The 27,953-nt window shown below is 36.2% G+C and overlaps 1 protein-coding gene across 4 annotated transcripts in view; it reads left to right on the top strand.

Moving 5' to 3' along the window:
- Dyrk1a (dual specificity tyrosine phosphorylation regulated kinase 1A) overlaps positions 1-27,953 on the top strand; it is a 138,803-nt gene that overhangs the window by 18,581 nt on the left and 92,269 nt on the right. The window contains exon 2 of one of the 4 annotated variants that reach the window (XM_078044646.1): positions 13,884-13,988. The exons of the other annotated variants lie outside the window; for them this stretch is intronic. The gene's annotated coding sequence lies outside the window, so the exon portion shown is untranslated. The remainder of the gene's footprint in view (positions 1-13,883; positions 13,989-27,953) is intronic. 4 annotated transcript variants of the gene reach the window in all.

Here is a 27,953-nt window from a genome sequence, read left to right on the forward strand (position 1 = left end):
TAAACTTCTCTGAGCCTCAGTTTCCCCATATGCCTAATAAGGATATTATTTTTTTCTTACTACTTATAATTGGCAAGAGTAAGTGAATACATATTATGTACACTTTGTCCTTTAACTCATCTTTAGATTGAAGCTGTCATGCTCAGGGAAATCTTCCTTGACTCCTCTTTGACTCCTCCTCTCCCCTTCTAGGTAAGGTTTCAAAGCACCCTGAACTTGTCTTTCTCATCACTTCATGCTCGATAATTTGTATTTTATAGTTGTTAGGTTTATTTATTTGTTTCTGCTTTCTTTAGATCAAGCTGCTTGAGAGCAGGGTGTTTTGTAAATTGAAATTTGAATACAGACCATAGAGATCAAAATACACTTTAAAATTCACATTTGTACACATGGATTTCAGTCATGTTAGGTTTAGGTGTAGAGGTATGGACAAAGCAATATCAAATTTTGTATAGCTAGGGTTAGGATTCAAGAATTAAGATTAATATGGAGGTCTGGGGTTGTGGCTCAGTGGTAGAGCGCTTGTCTAGTGTATGTGAGGCATTGGGTTCGATTTTCAGCACCACATATAAATAAATGAATAAAATAAAGGTCCATCAACATCTAAAAAAAGATTAATATGGAAAAGAGAAAGCATACCTAAGAATGTGCTTGTGAAAACATGTAAAAACATATATAAATATACACGATCTGACACAAAGAAGACTAAGTGTGAATTTTCTGAATGTCTGTTTTGTCAAAATGTTTTTTAGTTGTAGATGGACTCAATACCTTTATTTATTTATTTTTTATATGGTGCTGAGGATCAAACCCAGTGCCCCACACATGCAAGGCAAGCACGCTACCACTGAGCCATAACCCCAACCCCCAATAGCCTCTTCATAAGATTTTCTGTAGAGTCAGACATGTTAGATAATTAGTTGTTTTTTTCCCCCTCTGAAGAACCCTTTATGAAATTCTAGCTCTCTGGGCCTAATATGTTGGCATGTCTCCAAAAGTTTTTGAATCTCCAGTTTCTTGGTTTGCTGGACTTTATCTTTTCTGTTTCTAGAGCACATCTTTCAATACATCCTGAGAAAAGGGTACATTAGGGAGACTCATTTTTTGAGACATTGTCTGAAAATATTTTTAATCTGCTTTTATTCATGATTAAAAGTTTTGACTCGGTACACAATTGCAGTTTGAATATCATTTTTTACTGAAAACTCTGTATTCGTGATGTTTTAGCTTCATATATCAGATATAATTTGCATTCTGCATTCCATTAAAATAAAAATGACGGGTAAGCTAGAGTATAATAAATTTCCATGTACTCATTCGCCAGCTTTAATATTCACAGATTCATGACCTCTCTCATTTCTTTAAAAATATGTTTTAGTTGGTGGACCTTTATTTATTTTTATGTGGTGCTGAGGATTGAACCCAGTGCCTTACACATGCTAGGCAAGAACTCTACCACTGAGCTACTACCCTAGTCCATGACCTCTCTTTAAAAAAAAAAAAATCGCCAGGGCTCCTTGGTTAAGTGTCCCTAGGTTCATTCCCTGACCCACCCCCACAATAAATTATTGTTCCTATCTTCGTTCTTTGAATTTTTTTTTTTAAAAAGAAACCCAGATGTATAATTTCACTTTTGAATATTTAGTATCTCTAAAAGATAAGGGCTCTAAACTATAATCCCAAGACCTTTGAAAGATAATTATAGAGCCAGGTATGGTGGTGAGCTTGTGGCTGTACTCCCAGTTACTTTGGAGACCAAGGAGGGAGGATCACTTAAACCCATCAGTTTGACATAGTAACATAATAAGACCCTGTCTTAAAAATATCAAAAAAAAAAAAAAGAATATCATACTTCTAAAAGATTAACAGTTATTCTTTAAACACTCAGTAAAATTGCTTTAATTACATCATAATTATATTTTAAAAATACATTTTATTCAAATCAGAATCCAAGTAAGGTCTATGAATTGTCATCTGTTAAGTTTCTTTTAGTCTATTGTTTGCTCTTCTGATTTTTTTCCTTTGCAAATTATTTATTTAAGAAATTGCATAATCTGTCTTGTAGTTTCCTATGGCCTGCATTTTTAAAATGAATATTCATATTATCACTGATTTGTTCCCTTCCCTTATATTTCCTGTTGCTTGGTAGAAAGATCTAGAGGCTTAATGAAATTAATTTTTCTTTTTTCAGGGGGAGCATGATTGGGGAGAATATATCAACAGGTGGCATATTACATTTGCTTTCAGAGGCACAAAATATCTTTCTCTGTTCAGTCAATAAATATGGCATGAATTTATTAGGAGTTTTGGGTTCTTTGTATGTGACCCCCTCTCTTTTTTTCCTCATTTCTGGAACTTCTAAAGACCTTTTTAAAAAAGAAATTGGATCCATCCTTTTGCTTTGGAGGAACATATCTTTCAGTCCTGGGAAATTTTCTTGTATAATTTCCTTCATAGTTTCTTCTCTCTTGTCTCTTTCAGAGATATGCACTTTTGTTATTTTGTCTATTTCCTATTTTTTAATTTTTTTATTCCTGGGGAAATATTTTTCAAGTTTGATTTTTTTCAATCGGAGTATCTTTTTTTTTTAATTTTGTTTTTTTAGTTGTAGATGGACACAATATCTTTATTTTTATTTATTTATTTATTTTTAATGTGGTGCTGGGGATTGAACCTAGGACCTCATGTGTCCAAGGCGAGCGCTCTGCCTCTGAGCTACAACCCCAGCCCTTTGATTTTTTTTGGATATTGATAGACCTTTATTTTATTCATTTTTTAAAATAATCGGTGCTGAGAATCAAACCCAGTGCCTCACACATGCTAGGCAAGCGCTCTATCCCTGAGCCACAACCCCAGTCCTAGACCCCATATATAAAGACCCCTTTTTTTTTTTGTTAGTGGCATTAGTTTATTTTTTTCTGGAATCTTTTTTTCTGCTTGTCTTGGTTGTTGTCTTTTTTTTTTTTTTTTTTGAAACAGGGTCTTGCTATGTTGCCCATTCTGGCTTTGAATTCCTGGGCTTCAGTGATCTTGTTCCTCAGTTTACTGAGTAGCTGGGATGAATCTAGTGGACCTGGCTGTAGTTTCTGTCTTTGATATTAACACCTTTCCTCAAATATTTGGCCAGGTGGTGGGTATGTAGGTATAAGGCACCATAAAACTGACAACTGCTCTTTGTGAGGATGAGGCTTGTTCACCAAAGGCTTAGTAGGGTGAGGACCCAGGAATATGAGTAACTCTAGCAGTTTACTACAGGGCTTTTAGTGTCTCACTGAAAATTTAAATCCCATGTCTCAAGAAGAGGGAATGCATGTTCTGATATTCTGCAAAGAGAGCTAGGGTATGGGGGATGGAACACACATTGTTGTTTAAAGACTGTTTTTGCTTTTATTTTTAGTCTTATGCTGCAAACCTGTTTTGTGCTTGATCTCTCTTAAGTACAGAGGCTCTATATTCAACTTTTCCCCAGAGACTATTCCTCTGGTATCTTTGCGGCTAGGATATTTGCCAGCCTGTAGAGGGTTTGGGCTATATAATTTGGGGTCTATTGCATTTACGTGTTTTTATTGAAATTAACTCAGAAAAGTTGCAGATATAGTACAAATAACTTGTATTTTCTATATCATTTGAAAATTGTTGACATGAAGTCTCTGTTGGTTTGAATGGTATGGACCACATTTCCTACAAATAAGGACTTTTTGTTTTTTCAATAACAGCAACACAACCAGTCAGCAATTCAACATTTGTACATTACTGCTATTTAATCTTGAAGATTGTTTAGATTTCTACGGTTCCCCAGAAGTGTTCTTTCTAGGGAAAAAAATGCATCCTGGGGGCTCTTAAATATTTTGTTGTCATGTGTTTTTTCAGCTGTCTTATTCTAGGTCAGTTTATCAACTGTTTGTTCTTTTGTGATGTTGTTTTTGAGGAATACAGGCTGCTTATTTTCTGGAGTCGCCCTCAGTGTGCAATTGATGCTTCCTTATATTAGATGCGAGTTAGGCATCTTTGGCAGGAATGATGGTGTTTCTTGAATTTTAATGAAGCCTAATTTGTTAAGTTTTAATTTTATGGATTGTACATTTGTTGTCCAAGTTGAAAATTCTTTGCCTAGTGTGTTGGTTGTTTTTAATGGAGAATGGCATTTAAGAACCAAAATTTGAGCATTAGGTATGCTCACTGCTGTTAGTGTGTGGATATTTCCTCAGGTGCTTTGTGGACAGAGGTATAGAATATGTGTGTGTCCTAAACCTTCCAATTCCTGAGCCTTTACAGGTTTGGAATACCCTAGCTAGTTCCCTCGACACTGGCACTATAGACACTAAATCTATGGCTTCCTTCTTTCTTCTAAATCTGTTACCACTGTGCTGTCTTCTTTCTGCTTCACAGTTATCTTTTTTGTTTTATCAGTTTTTAATTTCTTTACTGATTTTAGATGGGTTTTTGTTTTGAGAGCAGTTTTTTGAACAGAAATAAATGTGTGGATTACCCAGTATGTTAAATGTGTGCTTGTTGAAGCTTTAATATCCCCCATTACATCAGTTTTTCAGTTTTGTTCTTTAGTTGCATTATTATTTTCTACCCTTTTTATAATAGTTTCTCCCACCCTGGGTGTGCTGTTTTGCATCCTATAATTTGCCAGTTCTATTATTTTCATGAAATGAAAAATACGTTATCTGGGTAATTAGTACATAAAAGAAGTTTATTTCTCACTGTTCTGGAGGCTGGGAAATCCAAGATTAAGGTACTAGTAGGTTCAGTTTCTGGTGAAGATTTGCTCTCTGCTTCATAGATGGTACTTCTTGCTATATTCTCATATGGTAGAAGGGCAAAGCAGTTCCCTTTAACCTGTTTTATAGGGCACTAATCCCATTCACTTCATTACTTACCAAAAGGCTCCACTTTTTAATACTGTTAGATTCTAACATACAGAGTTTTGAGGAGTCTGCCAATATTTAGACTTTTTTAGTTTGTGCTGCTTTAACAGAATAACACAGTCTGAATAATTTGGAAACAAAAAACCCCCAGAAATTTATTTTCACAATTTTCAAGTCCGGGAAGTCCAAGATAAAATACTGGCAGGATCATTGGTAAAGGCCCAATCTTTGATTCCAAGATGGTACCTTGAATACTGCCTTCAACAGAGGGGAGGAGTAGTATGTATGTTCTTGCAGTGGTGAAAGATACAAAGGCAAAAGGGACTAATTCCCTCCATCCGGTTGTTTTATATGGTTATTAATCCATTCATAAGGGTAGAGTCCTGGTGACCTAAATATCTCCTAGAAGGTCCTCCCTCCTAATACTGTTGCATTAAGTTTCTACTAGATGCATTTTGAGAGACACATTCAGACTAGACCATAGTAAAGTCTTTGCTAATTGAGTTTCTCTGGGTAGGGACTTTTTTCTGATGTCCTGGATGCCTGACACATAGTAAATGCAACATTCACTAAATACATTAGTGAAGGCTTAATTACCAGTCTTGTAATTTACTAAGAGCAAGTAACGGTACTCTCCACTACTCACTAAGGTCTCGGTGTAAGGACATAAATCAGTTTCAAAGTTTCTCTCTATTTTTAGTTAGAAGGGGATATTGTCAAAGAGGTCATCTGTGGGCAAATTTTTACCAAAGTTTAATAAATAAGCAGTTTTGTTTCTGTGTGTGTTTAAGTCTCTAGTCTGGAAATGGAGTCTTTGACCACTTCCCATCTCCCACCTTTTCTTCTCAGTATTAACTATCTGGTAGGAATTACGAAATATTTTTTAAAGAATTATACTGGTTCAGTGTAAGAAGTCAGAACTTAAAAGCCTCTTTTCGAAATGAGGAAATTATTTCAAAAGAGATAGAATTCTGACTTTAAAACATTTTGCAAACAGGTTTATGGTAATTTTTCTCATTTGTTAGTATACAAAATATTAAGGTTATTGCTGTTCAACAAACCATGGCAATACTCACTGGCTTAAAACAATAGTACTCATTTCTTTGCTCACAGTGCTATATTTGGGCAGGGCTTATCTTTATTCCACATGGCCTCTGCTGCTGCTGGACAGTTCAGGATGGCTTATTTTCTCACATGAGTGGTGCCTTGGGCATCTTAGCCATGCGGCCTTTTCACCTTGCTCGCAGGGGCTTTCTCACAGCCCAGTCTTGAGGTAGTTGAATTTCTTACAGGGTGACTGGTTTCCAGAAGTGCCCCAAATTGAAGCCACAATTTAGCTATTGCAAATTGTGTTGCTATAAACATTGATGTGGCTGTGTCCCTGTAGTATGCTGTTTTTAAAGCATACTTTGAGTATAGACCCAGGAGAGGGATAGCTGGGTCAAATGGTATTTCCATTCCCTGTTTTCCGAGGAATCTCCATACTGCTTTCCACATTGGCTGCACCAATTTGCAGTCCCACCAGTAATGTGTGAGTATGGCCCCCCCCATCCTCGCCAACACTTATTGTTGTTTGTCTTCTTAATAGCTGCCATTCTGACTGGAGTGAGAAGATATCTTAGAGTAGTTTTGATTTGCATTTCTCTAATTGCTAGAGATGATGAGCATTTTTTCATGTATTTGTTGATTAATTGTATATCCTCTGCTGATGAGAAGTGTCTGTTCAGGTCCTTGGCCCATTTATTGATTGGGTTGTTTGTTTGTTTGTTTTTTTTGGTGCTTAACTGGAACCAACCTAGATGCCCTTCAGTCGATGAATGGATAAAAAAAAAATGTGGCATATGTACACAATGGAATTTTACTCAGCAATAAAAGATAATAAAATAATGGCATTTGCAGGTAAATGGATGGCGTTGGAGAAGATAATGCTAAATGAAGTTGGCCAATCCTCAAAAAACAAATGCCGAATTTTTCTCTGATATAAGGAGGCTGATTGATAGTGGGGTAGGGAGGGGGCACATGGGAGGAATAGACGGAAATCTAGATAGGGCAGAGGGATGGGAGGGCAAGGGAGAGGAAGGGAGGGGGGTGGGGGTTAGCACAGATGGTGGAATGTGATGGACATCATTGTCCACAAAGTACATGTATGAATATATGAATTGGTGTCAACATACTTTATATACAACTAGAGATATGAAAAATTGTGCTGTATATGTGTAATAAGAATTGTAATACATTCCACTGTCATTTATTTTTTAAAAAAATCTATTAAAAAAAAGTTGAAGCCACAAGGTCTTCTTACACCTTATGCCTAGAACTGGCAATAAGGTCATTTTCACCAGATTTGTAGGTCAAAAGCAAGTCAAGTCAAGGACCAGCCCAGATTCAAGAGAAGGGGGCTGTACAAGCATATGGACATTAGCAAAGACAGTTTACTAGTGTTACCATGGAGTACTTCCACAACGTGAACTAAGTGTTTTTCTGAAGGGGAAAATGGAAAAAGGTAACTTTCTTGTTCTTACTGAGCTATTCATTTTATAATGCAGTGATGTAACTGTATAACTTTTTGCTGTAACTACACTGAAATAGCTGCATAATATTGATATAAATTTTCAAATTTGGTTAAACTGTGTATTTGTAATTTTGATAGGGTTCATAAACACAGATTTGGGAATAGGGAAAAAGAGATAATGAATACTTTATGGGATACTTGTCTCCAAGTTGCACCCAAGTTAAAGTTCCAAAATACGAGATTAAAACCTTGAATATGTACTTGGTGAAATAAATGAGATAAGCCTCTTCTTGGGACATGTTACAGTCCATAAAATATTTCAAGTACTTCCACAGTGAGCCTGTTGTCTGAGTAAGGATGGTATCACTCCCCAAGAGGGTAAAACTTGTTACTGGGAACAGGGTGGAAAATCTTCAATATTATAGTAATTTGTGGCTTTATAAAAGTCAGCCCTACCAGAAAAATCTAGATAAGTAGAAATTTAAGTTAAATTGTGAAACTTATGTTATTTTTCCTTCAGAGTGGACATAACAACAGACAAAATTGAGAAACATTGTCTTTTTAAGTATTACTCTGAGGCAGTCTTGGGTTCCCCCTGTAGAGGCTCAGATTTCTTTCTTTCTCTTACTTTACTAAAAACCTGTTACTTTGTTCTCTTCCTTTGTTTCCATGGATCTCATTCTGACTTAGTACCTGCTCCATAGCACCTATGCCACTTTCCAGACTGTGTATAGTTTTTTATTTTGATAACAATGTTGGTTTTAATATTAAGATTTTACCTATATTAAATAAATATTTATTATAAAATATTTAAGAAGGAGCACATTTACTTTTGTGAAATTTTGAATCCAAGCTAATGGATTTTTTTTTTTTTCCCCTTATGAACAAAGCACTGTTAGAAAAAAATTCTGTTCTGGGGTTTGGAACCTTTTATCTTCACAGTGGAATTGTACATGGAAAGATTTCACATTCTCCAAGTAGATAATGTACAGGTATCAAGGGTTCCTTTTTTTTTTTTCTTCTTCCCATAGAAAACACAGGAGGTGTTCCCTCAGACCGATTCCTAAATCATGCTGTCTCTCCTGGTCGTAAGGCCTGTCCACATGCATTGGTGTCCTGTACAGTCCAGGCTAGTGGGTACAAGAGTAGAAGACAGGGCTCAAGTGCCTCAGTCCTCTAGGAAGGACAAGGAGTGTAGAGGAATATTGTTATCTGGGCTTGCTGTTTCTCTTTTTTCTTTGGGCTGGGTACCAAGGAAAATGTTTATTTGGAGATAAATGGTTATTAGAGGGTAGAGATTGTTAGTGGGAGAAGTAGAAGATAGGTTTCTACTGTGTTATCTTTTGTAAAGAAAATTTTGATTTATTTTTAGACCCTCCCAGGTAGTGTTAACTTTTTTGTCCTTGTTTTCTCTATAGTTTGTCTAGGCTCAGAAAAGTTCATAGTACAGTCAGAAAACTGAAGGCCTCTGTAAATCTCCATTCACTAGAAGATGCATTGCTTGGCAGCTAACATGCTGGGATAGATTGTTGAGTCAATGAATGAAATTAATCCAAGGGTTATTTTTCAAAATGTAATTCTTTTTTCTACAATTTCAGAATCTAGTTTGAGGGCTGGAGATACAGCTCGGTTGGTAGAGAGCTTGGGTTCAGTCTTCTGCACCATGAAACAAAGAATCTAGTTTGAGCTTAATTAACATCAAGGGAAAAAATGAACTTGAGGTTACTGGGGTTCCGGCTCAGCAGTAGACTGCTCCCTTAGCACGTGTGAGGGCGCTGCATTTGATCCTCAACACCACATAAAAATAAATAAAGGTATTGTGCCCAACTATAACTAAAACAAAACAAAACAAAACTTGAAAGTGAAGAGACCTATGGTTTAGTGTTCTTTCTACTTACTGTATTTTGAGATCTTGCTGGTCTTTAGTATCCTTGTCTATTAAGAAATCTGGTAAATGATCTTTTAAATGCTCTTTAGGATCCAAAATTCTATTTATCAAATTTTGTTACCATGTTAGAGATGTCTTCACTTGATGTAGTTGTAAGAGGGAATTAGTTCCCCTGAACATGCAAAAGGTAGGATATTAGAGTCATGGCTGCAAGATCAGTCAGTCAGTCAGTCATCTCCGGAAGTATCCAGGTTGTTGCAGACAACTGCCTTACTTGGTCATACAGAGAAACATGCTCTTTTCTTCTTGTTGCTCTCTTATAGCCTAGGGTAAGGTCCTCATCTGTGTTATCCTTGCACCAAGTGCAGGAAGTCAGAGGGACAGAGAAGTGCTCAGTGGGTGTCCTGAGACCCAGAAGTGGAACTTTTCACTTTCCACCTGTGGGAACTTAGTCATACCCAACTGCAAGGGAGGCTGGGAAGTTTAACTTAGTTGGGTTATAATGTGTTTGACCTGTTACCATTGAAGATGCCTAGTGTCTCTGACACAACTAGTGTATATTTTCATTGTACACTTCTGGGGAAAGATTTTTGCTTAACATTTTAGCAGTAAATTATGTAGTTAATGTAAAGTGCTATGAAGTTTTTTGGCAAGTAATAGGTAAAAATGCTGAAGATAGTATGTTGAAGGACAAGTTTTGTAATTAATTAGAAATATACGACTAACTGGTCTTAACTGATTATGCTGTTGTCTCCTCAAGCTGCAAGCCAGGCAAAGAGGTGTTATAACTTTACTACACTTGATATTTTCTTAGATGCACTTAGACATACATTTAGTCATGAACCACATCCCTCTTTTTCAGAGAGGTAGCCCATTGTTTCCTTCAGTAAATTAGTTGAGTAAAGCTTCTTACATATTGTCAGGCCTCTTTGGGTCTGGATTCTTACCATAGATTCACAGATTTGGCCATGCGTCAGAATTGCCTGGGGTTCTTGTTCAACATATTGTCAGGTCCTACCTTCTGGAGATGCTGATGAATCTGAATTTTTAACAGATTCCTCAGGGTGATTCTGATGCAGCTGTCAGCAGTAAGGGAACCACTTCTTTAGTGCATGCCTCAGTGACCTCACATGTGAAAGTGCATAATTAACCTGCTTGGCTACCGTACATCGTAGGGTTCAGAGAGCATGAAATGAATTGTATTAGAAATTGTTTTATAAACTAAAAAATACCATAAAAATATCAGGTGATATTGTAAATCAGGTCTGTGCCAGGTATTGTGCTAATTTACACAATAGCCATAAAAGATAAGTGCTATTATTCCCATTTAGAAATAAACTGGGACATAATATGTAGAAATCTAGGCTTCTTGAATTTGTACAATTGAGCAGGACTCAGAAAATGTACCAGTAGCAGAACAAACCAAATAATACCCAGATACCTTTATTTTTACATAGTATGTAAGGTATCAGGTGCCTTGATGCTTTTGGTTAAATCCATGTTCAGTGTTTTCTCTGTGAAAGGATATAGGCTTTGTAATTTGGTGAGGCAAAGCTGTGTAAGATGTAGTCTCCACCTGTAAGGAAGTTCCCATCTGATAGAGAAACTTAGCTCCCATCTGATAGAGAAACTTTTAAACAAGGCATGATAAGGTTCTTAAGAACTGTATTTTTTTTTTTTTCCCTAAGAAAGACAGGTTCTGAGTGTGATGTGCAAGTTCAGAGAACAGAGAGGCCATGTGAGGTGATCCTTTTGTGAAGAACACAGCTTGAGACAGGAGAAACTTGCTTTTATATAAAGCCTCTAGAGAATAGTCTCTTGTCAGGTACTGGAGAATTATTCTCTCCCCTAAAGCAGTTGCCAGGACCTCGTAGGCAGGTAAATTCATGGGGAAACTTGCATAGGTTGAGGGTACATCCCCTTCCTGAAGTAAATGGAAGCAGAACTAAAACTGCCCGTGCAAACCATGTGCAGGGTACTCTATGCATATCATTTTAATCCTAAGATTTCACTGAGCTGAAAGAGGCAGTATCTTTTACTGGAAAGAGCATAGAGTTTTTAAAACCTTGGAGCAGTTGGTAATGTAGGAGTACAATTTGGAATGTGTTAGTTATATTCAGAATTGGTTGCTTTTTTTGTGTGTGTGTGAAACAGTTGCTTCTTAAACCTCATCAGATGACTCCTCCCTTTTTAGCATGTTAGGTTTGACTTAGTTTGGACAAGGACATGGCTGCTGCTAACCTATCATGACATTAGGAATAGAGATCTGTGGGTTCATTATCAAGAATTGTAGGCAGGGCAAGAATAGTGTGCAAACCCTTGCAGCATTTGGTAGTAAGGGATCCTTACAGGAAATATGAAGGTTGATTTTTTGTGGCAAATATTGTATCAGATGATAGCGATGAAGTAGTATAGAAAAGACAAATATGGTTTGCGCCTTCATGACACTGACAGTCTTCATTTGGCTTTTTAGCCTATATTGTTTATAATAGAATATGTGAAAACTTTCTTGAATGATACTATTCAAGATTGGTAGCTCATTATTGGGTTTCACTGAGCATGATAGTGAAGGAGATTTTATATGTCTTTCAGTGGTTCTGTCTTTTAAAGCTTGAAGGGACTCACCAAAAAGCAGTAAGATTGCAAATCATTCCCAAAGAGAGACTGACATTAAGCATAGCTTTCTATTAAGAATATAAGTCATCCAAGGATGTCAATAAAGGTTGGAGGAGTTTTTGTAAGTAATGCTTGTAGACTGAGTATATTTCAAGAAGATTTAAAAATATTTTTCTTAACCTTCTTGTGTTAGTTTCCTGTGGCTGCTCTAACAGATTGCTACAAACTTAGTGACTTAAAACAACAGATATTTAACTGGGCACAATGGAGCAAAAGAAAGGCCGAGGCAGGAAGATTGCAATTTTGAAGTCAGCCTCCGAAATTTAGTGAGACCCTCTCTTGAAATAAACAAAAAAAGGGCTGGGATTGTAGCTCAGTGGTAAAATTCTCCTGGGTTTAATCGAATCCCTAATACCACAAAACAGAACAACCCCTGCACCCCGTGTCCAAAATTTATTCTCACAGTTCCGGCGGCTTGAATTCTGAAGTTGGTATCACTGAGCTTCAAGGAGGCTGCAGGGCCAGGGCCTTGCTTTCTTCCTCAGGAAGCTGTAGGAGACAATTTCTTTGACTTTTTAAGCTGCTGGTGGCTGCTAGCATTCCTTGACTCAGTGGCAGCACCACTCCAATTTGTCCCTCCCTGGTCACCATTGCTTTCTCTTCTGTCTCTATTAGGTCTCCCTCTGCTGTTCCTTAAGGATGCTTGTGATGGCCTTTAGGGTCTACTTTGATAACATAGGATGATTTCTTCATCTCAGGGTCTTTAACTTAATATCTAATAGCCATGTTTCAGATAAAACCACATTAATAAGTTCCAGAAATTAAATGTGGATATCTTTTGGGAGACTGTTTTCAATTTGCCACACTCTATATCAAAGGTTGCCCTCCCCCCTTTCTTTTTAGTGGTATTGGGGTTGAACCCACGCATGCTTCACCACTGAGCTACATATCTAACTCTGTTTATTTTTGGGACGTGGTCCAAAGTGCCTGGGCTGTTCTCAAATTTGGGATCCTTTTGCCTAAGCCTCCTAAGTAGCCAGAGTTACAGGAGTGTGCCACTGTGCCCCATAGACTGTTGCTTTTGAGGTAACTTTTAGGTGTATCATAAATAATGCTTCCCAGGGTTGATAAGAATTGATACTGTATTTTGCAACTTTTCATTGTTAAATTGATCCAGATTTCGGATCTGAATTGTGAGGCAGCTCCCCAAATTTTATCACCTTACTTGTTATGGTTTGTATTTTTATTATACCTCAAAAAACTCGTTAACACAGAAATGCTTGGAGGTTCTAAAATGATTATATTACCAGAGCTGTAATCTCATCAGTGGATCAGTCCATTTGATGGGTTAATAATTTGAAAGGACCATTCTGTGGTAATTGTAGGCAGAAGGTGTATGATTGGAGAAAGTAGGTCACTGGGGGTGTTCCCTTGAGGATATCTTGTCCCTGGCTCCTTGTGCACACATATTCTGCTTCCCAGCTGCTATGAGTTGAGCAGCTTTCCACTACCTTTTGCCATGTTGTCCTGCCTCAGCCTTTGGCCCAGAGCAGTGGAGTTGGTTGCCCATGGTCTGAACTTCTGAAACTCTGAGCCCCAAATAACCTTTTTCTCCTCTAAGGTTTCTTGTCTGGTGTGTTGGTTACAGCAACAAAAAGTAACATGTTATTTATAATAATAGATTTGAGCTATTTTTTCTTAAATAATGGAAGTTTCCATTTTTTTAAGTCTGCCTTAAACTGGCAATGGTGATTTTTATCAAGTATTATTTTATCAAGTATTATTTTATCAAGTAAATTTTATCAAGTATTATTAAAATAAGTCTAAAATTATTGGATCTTGTTTTAGAATGCTAGAATTTTAATGACTCAGAAGAAGATTGCAGGAGAATATTGAAAACTACATTATACTTTTTCTTAATATATTGGTAGAATCAAAGATGAAAATATGTCTTGTAATTGAACTACGTTTTTCTTATGTTATATTCTAGGTAGATAATTTTGGACTGGCCTAATTGCTCCTTTTCATTAAGACCAGCATGCATTCAATGGTAATGTTAAGAAAAGGAAAAGAGGTCCACTCTTTGAAATAAAAGGTACCAATGGAGAGTTTTTACAGTCATGAATATAATTTTGTATATGTGTGTATCATGCTTTGTTTTTATTTCTCTAAGCATTCTAATACATATTTTGAGGTTCTTTTCAGATAGTTGCTATTTCTAGTTTCTTGAGTGTGAAATTTGATTGCTTGATTCTCTTGTGATGGAGGAAGAGTGTGTGTGTGTGTGTGTGTGTGTGTGTGTGTGTTTGTGTGTGTGGTAATGACTATGAGCACTTTAAGATAAACTTCTGAAGGTGTTCTATATTGGAGGGACACATCTGTTTTCAAATATTTAGAATCAATTTTCTTCCAAGTCTTTTACACTTGCCAGTCCCCACTTCCCAAATGTAAAAACCATAAACAGTATTGACTCTCTTCCTTATATCTTACATTATTTTTTGACTTTAGCATGTTTTAAACAACAATTTATTTTTGTTTTAAACTGTCAGTTGTCTTTTTAATGAAATTAATGAAAGGCAAAAATACTATTTGTGAATATTTACTCAACTATCTACAGTTCTGGCTCTCTTCATTCCTTTGTGTAGTTTTAAATTCTCCTTTAGTCTGAAGAACACTTTAGCATTTCTTGTAGTCCAGGTCTAGTGGCAAAGACTTTTCTCAGGTTTTTTTTTTTTCTTTAATTTAAAAGTTTTTATCTGCAAGTGTCTATTTCACTTTTAGGTTTATAGATTATTTTCTTTGGATACAGGATTCTGGATTAAAAAAAAACAAGCAAAAATTTTTTTTCTCTCTAGTACTTTAATGGAGTTTTACTGCCTTCTGGATTTTTTTTTTTTTTAAAGAATAAACTAGGTCTCACTATGTTGCTTAGGTTAACCTTGAACTCATATTCCTCCTGGGAAAACCAGAGTGGTTGGGATTACGGGTCTACACAGAACCACCTCTTAGCTTCTGCCTTTTCTGATGAGATGTCAGTGTTAATTACCACATTTATTCCTCTGTATATATAGTATCTTTTTTCTCTTTGGCTGTTTTCAAGATTATCTCTTTTATCTTTGATTTTAAACTGTGGAACACTTGTGTATGGTTATAATTTGAGGAATTTTTAACTATGATGGTTTCAAATATTTGCCCTTTTGTCACTTTCTTTTTCTTTGATTTCATTTACATGTATGTTAGAAAATTTGATACTGTTCCATAGGTCTCTAAGGGCCTCTTCTTTTTTCTTCATTATTTTAGATTGGATGATTTGTATTGGTCCATCTTCAAATTTGCTGATTTCTGCCATCTTTATTATTTGTTAATTGTATCCGGTACATTTTTTATTTATATATTACATTATTATGGTATTTTTCAGTTTTAAAAGTTTGTTTTATAATTTTTGTGGTTATAATTTTTCTGCTGAGATACCCTGTCTGTTCACACATTCAGAGATCATGTCGTTTCATTAAATTCATTTTTTGAATATGTAAAATAGCTTCTCTAAAATTTTTGTCTGCTAAATTAGCCTCATCGAACACGAGATTGACTCGATCGTATTTTTCTCTTTGCTTGCCTACTAATTTTTGATTGAATACTGTGTCTTCCTTCTAAGAGTGTTAGTTTTTGTATTAGAAGTCTTATTTAGTTGTCTTGAATTTGTATAGGCTTGATTTTATATGTATTAGGAAAGATCTAGGAAAAGTTGAAGGTGACTCCTAGCCCTTTCCAGTATGGTCAGGCATGATTTCTATTCAAACTGAGTCTTCCTGTGAATGTAGTCTTGGTTTAATCCTGAAACAGGGAAGGGAGTGTTAAGGAGGTGTGTGTTAGTTGGGGTTCTTCAGAAACACAGTAGTAGCAATAGAGGATTTATATGAATTTATTGTGAAAAATTGGCTCATGTGATTATGGAGGCTGAGGATTCCCAATATGTCAACATGCCCAGAATAATGGTTGACTACATGGGGACCCTATGGCTTAGTCAAGTTGACAAATAAAATTGACTATTTTATTTTTGTGTTTTTGAGATTTTTCCCACTCTGGCCTTAATATTTCTCAGTCTGATTTATTCTTCAGTTTTGTTCTGTTTTCAACTTCTAAGCAGTTTATGCTAATCCTTAGGTGGTTTTACCCTGGTTATATGCACTCATGTCCTCCTCATGGGTTCCCTACACAGGCTTCTGGAGATGTCTTTCTACAAAATTCTCTTCTCTTTCATCCCCTGTCAAAGATTTCTAGCTGTGTCAGCTGCCTGGAATTTTGTTCTTCACTTTCACATCTCAACAGGACTGCTGTACTTTCCTTGGATGCTAGTCCCCTCCGCCATGTTGGGAAATTGTCTTTAGAGAACCAGGGCAGTCATAACCCCTTTTTCAGAGAGCATACTCTTCTACTGTGGTTTGTCCTTTGTCAGGAGTCATTGTCTTTAAATGTTTTGTTCTGTTTCTTGTTTTTTTTACAGTGGAAGAGCCAGTCAGTGCTTGTATTTTCTCATAGCCCAAAGCAGGATATTGAGGATTACTATCACCTGTAAGGTGTACACTCCTTTGTAGATGCCTGGAGGAATATATAAATTATCACAGTTAGGGCCTTGTTGAGGAGGGTTGGGGTGGGACTCTGAACTGGGAATGTGTGGCTTCAGAAGGGTTCAATATAAACAAATATCCTGCCTCAAGATTCCAAAATATGTTTTTGCTCTTATTGTGTAACCATTCTGAGCAAGTATAGAAGCTGAGGAGGTGGGGGGAAGCTCAGTGGAGGAGGCAGTTTTCTTTTAAATCTTAAGCTGTTCCTCCTGATTATATTTTGTGGAATAGGCAAATTTTTAAATTGAGATTGAACGTCCTTAATCAAAAAGTCTGAAGTTCAGAATGCTCCAAAATCTGAAACTTTTATTAGAGTGTTGACATGATGCTGTAAGTGTAATGATTGAGTATGCATAAATTTTGTTTCTTGTACATAATTATTTAAAATATTATAAAAGTCACTTTAGGTTTTGTAAGATGCATATAAAACAAATTAATTTTGTGCTTAGGCTCGAGGCCCACCGTCTCTCATTATGTATGTGAAAATAGACTAAAATCTGAAAAATTTAGAAGTATAAATCACTTTTGGTCTCAAGCTGTTTGGATGAGGGATACTCAGTACATTAGTGAAATGGGTGATAACAGCCTTTGAGTGAAAGGTCATGCTAGCTGAGTGGACTCATGGGGAATTGAATCCTGTTTCTCATCTAATGTTGGAATCTTGGCCAAGGTAGATGTTCTAGGTCCCAGGCTCTGCAGAGATGACTGGGAACTGCCATCCTTGAAGCATCCGTCCCATTACTGATGCCTTTATTCTTTTTATTTATTTTCTACCTACTTTCCTGTAACATCATACTTACTCTTGGTTGTAGTTCTATCTGAAACTACAGGGAGCAACCCTATTCACTCTGTTTACTATTCCATCTATAATTTGAAGGCATTGATTCACTCTTGTCTTGACTGAAGTGTCCCAGTTCTTCCAGATCCCTAATTACTTATTTTTTGGAAGTTTTAAATTTTCTTACCAAATGTTTTCATGTGGATCTGGAAATTAAAAGAATTGTGAACTTATGAAGCTTTATGTTAACCTTACCTGTAAACTCTTGAGGAGGTTAGTTCTGATATTCCCGCTTTTTAAATCTATATTGTTTTCCCTCCATGTTCTCCCCTTTGGTATTCTGTACTTAAGTTATACTCTTAGTATAGTTTGTAGTTACATATCAGTGTGATTGACACACACACACACACACCTGTTTCCTACATTGTACTGTGAAGTCTATGAAGGGAGGCATAGTGACAGAAAGTACCATCTCATGTCTTCAGTGTGTGGCATGTATTGTTGGAGAAGTGAATGAATAATTTAATATTTATTGTCATGGACATCATTGGTTTTTAGAATATTGTGTTCATTTATGTAAATTTGTCTCAGTTGAATCACTGGGCATGTATATGTTCTCATTGTTGAAGTTACTGAAGTGTAAATAGATGTGTGTCATCATCTTCTCTCTGTCAGCTCTTCCCTCATTCTTGTCCCATCATATCCATAGTCCCACTTCCTTGTCTGGAAATATTGCTGTTAAACATTGATTTTAATCTTTTTTGAAATTTTCCTTAGCATTTTCATTTATATATATATGGCTCATATTTTGGGGGGGAGGGGAGTACTGGAGATTGAACTTGGGTGCACTTAACCACCGAGCCACATCCCCAGCCCTATTTTGTGTTTTACTTAGAGATAGAGTTTCACTGAATTGCTTAGGGCCTCACTGAGGCTGGCCTTGAACTTGCACCTTGAACTTGTGATCCTCCTGCCTCAGCCCCCTGAGGTGCTGGGGTTACAGGGGAGCGCCACCATGACCCACAGGCTCATACTCTTTATTGTACACACATGTATATTTACACATCTGTGTGGCAGTGTACTTAGAATACAGTGTTGAATATTATTTTGCTTTTATCATTGGTTTGATAATCATACCTTTTTAATATTTGTGTAACTTTCAGATACTCATAAGTAAGGGACACAACCTTCTAAACCTCATTTCCACATCCGGTAAAAAGGATTGATCTGAATGAAGTGAAGCTGAAGGCCTCTTAGCTCTAAGTCTGATAATAAATTCAATATGTATAAGTAATTGATATTAGATTTCATGAAGAATGTGCTATTCTGTGTAATATGAGAACATGTGAAACTAAAAATTGAATACAACTTTGGGTAACTAAAAAAATTGTGGGGGGAAATTGTTAGACTGTGCAATTATTTTCCACCAGGACTGGTTACAGAATTGTAAGCTGGTTCATATTGGTAGAGGGATTTATCTCTATTGTGGACTTTGGCACTAGGAAGTTTGAGTTTTATTGATCCTATAAAGCTAGCTGATGGTATCTGAATTTTACCTTAACTCTCTAAATTTTCATATCACAGTTCTACACTTGTGAACACATTCTAAGAAACTTACAGAAATCAAAGTGTACATAGGTATGTTTTTATTAATGACATACTTAAAAACAATATTTCATGGAAGTTAGTTTTCCAAGCAGTTTTCATCCTTTCCTCAAAAAGAAACAAAACAAAAACACTCCTACAGATTGTACTCAGTAACTTTGTAAGTTCTCTCATCATAAAATTATCACTGAATTTCAAAAGTTCTTTTTTTTTTTTTTTTGTTAGCTGCTTTGGTCTGGTAGCTTCCTCCCACCCTTTTTGATTTTTAACTTTTGCAATGCTGGGGGTGCTCTACCACTGAGCTATCTGGGCCCACCCCCCCTTTTTGAATAATTTTAAAATTTGGAACAGGATCTCAACAAGTTACCAGAGGTTTGCCTTGAAATTCAGATCCTCCTGTTTGAGCCTCCCAAGTTGGTGGGTAATTTTAGGTGGAATTTCAGGCCTGCACCACTACATCTGGCTCTCTCACAGTTTGAAGATTGCTGTACGTACTTCTAACACTTTTCTCATATTGCTTTAATTAAGAAAAAAAAAAGTTTATGGCAAACTTAAAGCATATAGTAAAATATAGAGAATAATATAATGAGCTCTCATATCCCTCTCTTCTGCTCAACAGTTACTGATATTTTACCCACTTGATTTTCTAATACTTTATTAGTAAGTCCACATTTAAGAATATTCTTTTCAGAAAATATGCGTGTTGCTTAAAAGAAAAAGAAAAAAGCCAAAGCATTTTCAAGCTTTATCTGATTACAAATGTTTATGTAGCATATAATTATATGAAATATTTTAAGGCTCATATTAACAATTATCCTTTAGCAAAAATACCAGCCTTTGTGCCATTTGCACTGGACTGAATTATGAGCCAAACCACAGCAAACTCATTCATTCTATCTTTGGGTTGCAGGTATCATTTAATTGTGCTTATTATAAAGGCTCATTATAAATATTTAAAAATTTAAACTTAATTGTTTTAGTGAGGCAACCTAAAGTAGATATTTTAGGCTCTGAGTTAGTTTGACAATTACATTTTCTTTTTATCCTTTACTTAGTATCAGCTGTAATTGTGGAAGCTGGGCTTTTGGAGGGTGAGGTGAACAAAGTTTCCCCTGCTTTCATGGCTAGAACAGTTATAGTTCAGGGCAGAGTCCGGGTGATTATCATGGTATAAATACCATTATGTCAGGGTTTAGGAGACAGTCGTGTCTGTAAGTGTGTGGTATGGGACTTTCTGGGGAAGAAATCATTGGCCTTGAGCTTTAGTGGGTATTGACGGGCAGAGATGGCTGTGGAATTCTCTGAGCTAAAAAATCAAATTTGGGGAATGAGACTTTGTCCACTGCGGCTCTACCATGAATTTGGGGAGAACGTGTAGTAGGAGATAAGACTGAAAAGGAGGAGGTAATAATATAAACTATAACAGCATACTGGGACTATTGAGCAACACAAGCTTGAATCATTCATATTCATTTATCTGCAGAGGGTTTTTTGTTTTTTAGTTTAGATTTCTAATAACTTGAAAATTATAGATAAATGAGTAGCCTAGATATATTGGGAAATGTTAGTTGTGAGATCTTTGTAATGTACAACTTGCCCCCTTATGTACAAGAATTTAAATGATTTCATGGTATTTTATCATGTGGGTGTACCATAATCTTTGTTGCAGAGACAGAACATGAGGCAAAATAGAGTACAAATGGAACATGAAGTAAGTGCTACAGACTTAAGAATTATAATGGAGAAAACTATATAGAAATGTTAGTGTTGCCGACACTATATTTATATTGTGTACACATTTGGAGATCATAAATTGAGAATCAAAGCATAAGATTTGAGCAAAAAACAGTTCAATGAGATTTAGTAAGATGAAAGATTGAGGTTTGATGTTCAGTTGGAGAAGAAACCAAGGAATAAGTCTGTGTCTCTGAAGAGTGTTTTGTAGACATTGTATAGCTATTTTCAGTTTTTGTTTGCCCCAGAGCATAGAACAAACAGCATAAACTTAAGTTGGTATAGAGGAATTTAGAATATAATTTGTGATTGAGGAGTGAGAGTAGAATAATTTAACATGAGACTTATTCTTTGAAATGGATAAATTTTCACTGTATTTAGGTTTTTACTGTGCTTAAGAAGAGGGTATTTAACAATGGTGTTTTAAAAGTTTTCCCAGGCTTTTACTCCTGAGATATATTTTAATATTAATTCTGTTTTTTTCACCTATTGTGTCACTCTGGTTTTATAAACAGTTATTGTATGTTTTTGGTCTATAGAACTGACTGAAAGGTCAGCCCCACACAAAACAAAACCCTGCCTGTATTAATAGAGGAATAGCATGCCTGTGTGTAACTGATTTGCAAGATTGTAAATGGGGTCTCAAAAGTAGAATATTCTGTTTAATGAGACCACTGGAATTTGAAGTTTAAATGTGGGAATCTTGACATTAATAAATAAGTCATCTTGTGTGATTGATGATACAATATTATGCCAGTCATTTTTATAGAATTTCCATTGATCAAGAAAATTCTAGATGGAAAATTTTAAGGTTTATGTTTCTAGGTTTAAGATTTGTTTCAACACACAAAAAATGTTCATTTCTAGAAAATTTAGAAAATACAGAGGATAAAAATAAGAATTCCTTGCAGAATTCTCTCCAGAGATAACTACATTTTGTTCATAACCTGCCACTCTTTCTGTGTATAACTTTTCTTTTAAAAAACAAATATCATATGGTATCTGTGTACTGCTTTATAACCCACTTTTTCTACATAAAACAATATTTTCATTGTTTCTTTTCTACCATGACAGTCTGTTCACTGGGTTGAGTATGTAACATAAAGATTTCACAAGATATAAATGCAGGTTCAGAGAAGAGGGTAGAGTGACTTTAAACTGGACTTAAGGTGATTTTGAAGAAGGGACAAATTTTAGGTTGGGCTCAGATGACTTGAGCATTGATGCAGAAGGAGGTTAAATGCATTTTATGGAATGTCCTTTTGAACTCTTTGAGAACAGGGCAAAGAGGTTTGAATGAAGGTCCCTAAATTATAGAGTTATTAAATACAGATTGAAAGCCATTTGTTTCAGGAAGATGATGTGTATTGGGTCAAGGGATAAGGTGTCTTTAAGTACAGTAGTACTCAAGCTTGGCTGTGTCCAGGAATCATCTGGAAGTTCTTGTTAATCTTTATACATGTTTAATGAATTAGGATCTTTGGAGTACAGTCTCTCAGTTTTTTTCTCTAAAAAACCATCAGGCTTGGGAGACACTCATTTGTAATAGGGTGGGTGCAATAAGGACAAGGAACAAAGTCATTAAAATGGGCATGGAGAAGAACAGAAAGGCCCCAAGGCATTTTGCAAATCACTAAGATTATTTAGTGTAGATAAAGACTGTGGGAAGTTATTGTAGAGTGAAGGTCCTGGGAGTAGAAATGGGAAGTGGGCTTGTAGTTCTGACACAGTGAGTTGAGGTAGTAGCTGTCAGATCAGGCTGGGCAGGCAGCAACCAAAGGAGGCAGATTTAAAAGGGCCGCTGAACAGGCTTTATTGAGAGATCCCTTCCTGGCGGAACTCGATCAGACCTACAGAGGGGACAGGGGAAGGGTCTGAGGAGAAACCGCGTGGAAGCTCGACCAGACTGACTTATGGGGCTTACAGCAGGAAGGGAAGGGCTTGGGACAGGAAAAGGTGTCTCTAGGGTCCCTTGCCCCCTTGGAGTTGGTCAGGGGAGTTGGCTGAACTCCAGGATTGGCCAGGGTTCCTGCTGATTGACAGGCGTTAGTCAGGAGATCTGGCTGATTGACAGGTGTTTCCGCCGGCATCTGATTGATGTTCAAAGCAGCGCGGGCTGCTTTGTTCTAAGTCGCCACCAAGTCGCTGCCACGGACCTAACAGTAACAGTAACATAGCAGCCAGCCTGTAGCTCATTGGAACTAGATATTGAGTGAAAAATTAGGGGAGAGAATAGAGTTCAAATATTTCCTTTGGAGGAGTGAAAAAAAGAAAGTGAAATGAATATAGAAACCAGGGGGCAGAATGGGAAGAAGTAACATCTGAGGTTAGTGCTGAAAGTGAAAGACATGGACTATTTGGAGGATAACAGGTGTCCTGAAATATGAGTCTAAATATAAGAATTTTTAAGAAGGTGGCCATTTTGACAATATTAGTTCTGCCTATCCAGGAACATGGGAGATCCTTCCATTATCTGAGGTTTTCTTCAAGTTCTTCCATAATGTTCTGTAGTTTTCATTGTAGAAGTCTTTCACCTCTTTCGTTAGATTGATTCTCAGGTATTTTTTTTTTTTGAGGCTATTATTAATGGAGTAGTTTTCCTAATTTCTCTTTCAGTGGATTCATCGAAGATGTATTGGAGTGCGTTTGATTTATGGGTGTTGATTTTATATCCTGCTACTTTGCTGAATTCATTTATTAGTTCCAGAAGTTTTCTGGTAGAATTTTTTGGATCTTCTAGATATAGAATCATGCCATCAGCAAATAGTGATAGTTTGAATTCTTCTTTATCTATTTGTATCCCTTTAATTTCTTTGACTAATTGCTCTGGCTAATGTTTCAAGAATAATGTTGAATAGAAGTGGTGAAAGGATAGCTTTGTCTTGTTCCAGTTTTTAGCAGGAATGCTTTCAGTTTTTCTCCATTTAGAATGATGCTGGCCTTGGGTTTAGCATATATAGCTATTACAAGGTATGTTCCTACCATCCCTAGTTTTTCCAGTGGTTTTTAAAAAATATCTTTGTTTTATTTATTTATTTATTTATTTTATATCTTTATTTTTATGTGGTGCTGAGGATCAAACCCAGGGCCTCACACATGCTAGGCAAGCGTTCTACCTCAGAGCCGCAACCCCAACCCCTTTCTAGTGTTTTAAACATGAAGGTATGCTATATTTTGTCAAGTGCTTTTTCTGCATCTATTGAGATGATCATATGATTCTTGTTTTAAAGTCTACTAATATGATGAATTACATTTATTGTATCATATGTTGAACCAACCCCGCATCCCTGGGGTGAATCCCACTTGATAGTGTTACCTTAAATTAGGTAGAAGGAAGTGATGCGGGGGGAGTGTGGATACAGGAAGGATACTAGAATGAAACGGATATTATTACTGTTGTGTATATATATGACTACGTGACCAATATGATTCTGCAACATGTACACTCAGAAAAATGAGAAATTATATCCTACCTATGTATGATATATCAAAGTGCATTAATGTATTCTACTTTCATGTATAACTAATTAAAACAAATAAAAAATTTAAAAAAAGAAGGTGACATTTCTCTATAAGTTTTTCAAAAGTGTAGCAAGGAAAAGTAAAACTAAACTAATTTACTACTCTTAGTAATTGGCTTATTGGAGGAATGTAAGCTGTTAATGACTGTGTTTTTGATTATTTCTGACCTTGTTATTTTTATGTATTTCTGAAACTCAAGGATAATTAAAAGCAATGGTTTATAAAATTATATATAATTATACATATCAAAGTATGTATAACCAACTAAGTATATGTATGCACACACAAATGTAAATTATACATAACATTTTATAGATGAAATTATACATGTGCGTATCTATTATACTTTAGACAATCCTATTTAGAAAAGTTAGTACTATTAGAAAAGAGAAACAGGGCACTTTCTTAATATGTATCTTATAAACTAACCATGAGAAAAGCTTGCAGGCTACTGAGTCCATATATTCTTCCTAAATATCTTTTGTCTGGTAGATACCACTTTGTTTAGGGAATGCATAGTAAAGTGAGAATACCCAATTTTAAAATTAGGGAGGGGAGTATAGTAGCAGATAGTATTAATTACTGCATCTGAACCTTGTTTGATCCCATAGCTCCTCAAGATCATCTGCCACTCTCTTAAATTCCTCGTATTGTCTAGAATTGATTTGAGTAATGGAAAGTTTGAATACATTTTGTGTAGGTGATGCAAAATAATACTTGTCAGTAGAAGAGATTTTGAAAAGTCATGATGGCTTTGTATTTTGTTCATATCACTTTGCTCTTAATTCCTATTAGCATATGGTTAGAAGCAGATTCCAAGGTTTAAAATTCATGATAATGTAAATTTGGAAACAAAACACATCTCTCAATAGGTGTTTGCTTGAAAGATATTTACATCTGTGCAGTAGAGTACTAGGTACCCATTAAAAATAATGATTGCTGGGCACAGTGGCACATGTCTTCAATCTTAGCACCTTGGTAGGTTGAGGCAGAAGGAGTGTAAGTCCCAGGCCTGCCTTGACAACTTAGTAAGACCCTCTTGCAAAATAAAATGAAAACAAGGATGGGAATGCAGCTCAGTGGTAGAGTACTTGCTTAACATGCATGAGTCCCTTGGTTGGATCTCTGGTACTGCACCTCCCCCCCAGATTTCCCCAAACAAAAACCAGATGATGCAAATATAAATTGTTGATACACAATTTAAAAAGGAAAAAAAAAAACACCATATAAATTCCACTGCCAAACTTTGGTAGAATTTTGTGTGACTTCAGTGTTTTATACCTATTTTATATCCTTTGGTTTCTTAAAAACAATGAGCACATAATTTTTTATAATCATAAAATAGTGTAATTGAAATAAAAATGGTGGGGAAAAATTGAAATTTTGAATTTGAAATGGAGAAAAGATTTATTGTTCAGCAATTCTAGTTTCTGAACAGCATAATTGCATATAATTGGATTGGAATGGTGACATGAATGTTCTAAAGGTATATAATTCTGATGAGAATGGTTAATAATGGGTGAAGACTTGAGTCCAAATACGACCAGAATCTTGACCAAGATGGAATTAATGGAAGTGGAGTAATTGAGGCCAGTTTGAAAGACCTTTCTAAGGTGAACTCCACCATAAGAATTTGTGAATGGATGTGGTATACACAAAAGGAAAGAGTCCTGGATGGTTAGGGCTGTAGCCCTAATGTGATATTAGTCTAATGGTGACACTTAATAATCAAGTCTGAGAATACACGAAAGAGAAATGGCATTTCCCCTTTCTTCCTGGTCCTTCCTCCCATCTCCCCCAAGTATAGGAAACTATGGGTACATGGTAAATTCATTTTAACTTAGGGCCTGAGAGCAGTGGCTTTGGAGTCAAGTTGCTTTTATTTTATTTTTTTTTCATATATTTTTTTGGTTGTCAGTGGACCTTATATTTTATTTATTTATATGTGGTGCTGAGAATTGAACCCAGTGCCTCACAGATGCCTGGCAAGTGCTCTACCACTGAGCCACCATCCCAGACCTTGGATTTGATTCTGATCTCCTCTACTAGTCATGTGTAACTTGGCGTGACTTGTTTTCTCTGGGCCTTAGTTTTCTTTCCTTTAAAAAATGGAGATGATAGTTGTATTTATATAATTATGGAGACTAAGTGAGTTAAAGTAAAATATAAAGTGCCCATTAAAGAGATAAGATATCTAGGTGCAGTGGAACATAACTGGGACGTGCAAGCTCAGTTCACTGAGCTCTTAGAAAATGGAGCCCTTCTATGAGCACTAGGCTAGAAATGAGGCCTCTGGCACTTAGGTTTACATATGATAGACATACTACCTAATATCTGCTTTATATGATATACTCTCCAGTATTAGAAGTTTGTTGTACACGTCATTATGAATGTTACATTCACTAAAAGAAGACAAAGGACAGCAAGCAAAATAGTTGACATATTTTGAAAGAGTGACAGGGTTTCTGTATTATTATGTTACACTTATCCATCATAGCTTAGTCCTAGAAACCATGCAGTGTCTCCCTTCTGGTTGTGTAAAGAATATTTGTCAATGCATTATGCATTGAGATATTTCTCTCTTGAATTCCTGTGTTTTTTGGGGATGTCCAAATACTTAGTGCTCAATGTAATCTTTTCTGGGTCCAGATGAGAGTCCAGAGACTGAGTAAAATTTGGTGGTTGAGATAGCAAATATTGTGGACAACATTTTATTTAACCCACTTAGTTGTTCTTTCTTTTTTAAAATATTTTTTAGTTGCCAGTGGACTATTTATTTATTTATTTACATGTGGTGCTGAAGATTGAACCCAGGGCCTCATACATGCCAGGCAAGTGCTCTATCACTGAGCCAAAACTCCAGCCCTAGCTGTTCGTTCTTAAACTTCTCCCTGGTGCTTATTTGGTTATATTAGTTCTTCAGAAATCACATGATTCTATCTCCATTTAACACTCATTTCATTCCCCCCTTCCAAAATGCCATTGAAGCGCTATGATCTAAGACCTGTGTTATAATTCTTCATGATCTTTTCTCTTACCTAAGGATTTAGGGCAAAAATGATTCTTCTGCTATTGATTTTTACCTTCTCTCTCTCTCTCTCTCTCTCTCTCTCTCTCTCTCTCTCTCTCTCTTGTGGTGCGGGGTTTGAATCTAGGGCCTTGGGGATGTTAAGACAAGTAGTCTACCAACTGAGCTACATCCCCAGCCCTATCTTTTTTTTTATTTATCTCCTTTAACATTTTGGGGGTGAGAGTAGAGGGAATATATAGTACACTGATGTGGGTTAGAATCAAAATGTCTCTGTTAGACTAAATTCTCCCCCTAACTTCCCTCCCACTCTCCCTCGTTCTTCCCATGTTGGGGATGGTTGAGGCAGAAGCGTGTTCTAAATCAGGCTCAGGCATACTTGGATTTTTGCATCTTTTTAATGGTCTCTCATAGCCATTTCAGTGATCATTAATGGGGAGTATCTTGGGGAGGTGAACTTTGGTGTATTACCAGTTTGCAAACTGTGACCTTATTCTAGTTAGTTTCTTTAACCCCTGCTTTTCACATTGATGCAATGGAAGTAACACTATTTACTTTGAAGGCTCTTAGGAGATTACTTGAATGTCTTAGCTGAGTGCTGGGTGCACAATAAGTGTTTACTTTACGAATGTCCTTTGTCCTGTTGCTCTTATTAATAATTTTGGTTTGTAACCACATTCCAAAGTCTTGTGTTTTTTGCCATTTTTACCCCCTCTTAAAAGTTGTGACTATTCCCAGGCTTTTGAAGGGAGTAATAAATGTCCT

This window comes from Ictidomys tridecemlineatus, chromosome 3, assembly GCF_052094955.1.
Source record: "Ictidomys tridecemlineatus isolate mIctTri1 chromosome 3, mIctTri1.hap1, whole genome shotgun sequence".
Taxonomy (NCBI): Eukaryota; Metazoa; Chordata; class Mammalia; order Rodentia; family Sciuridae; genus Ictidomys; species Ictidomys tridecemlineatus.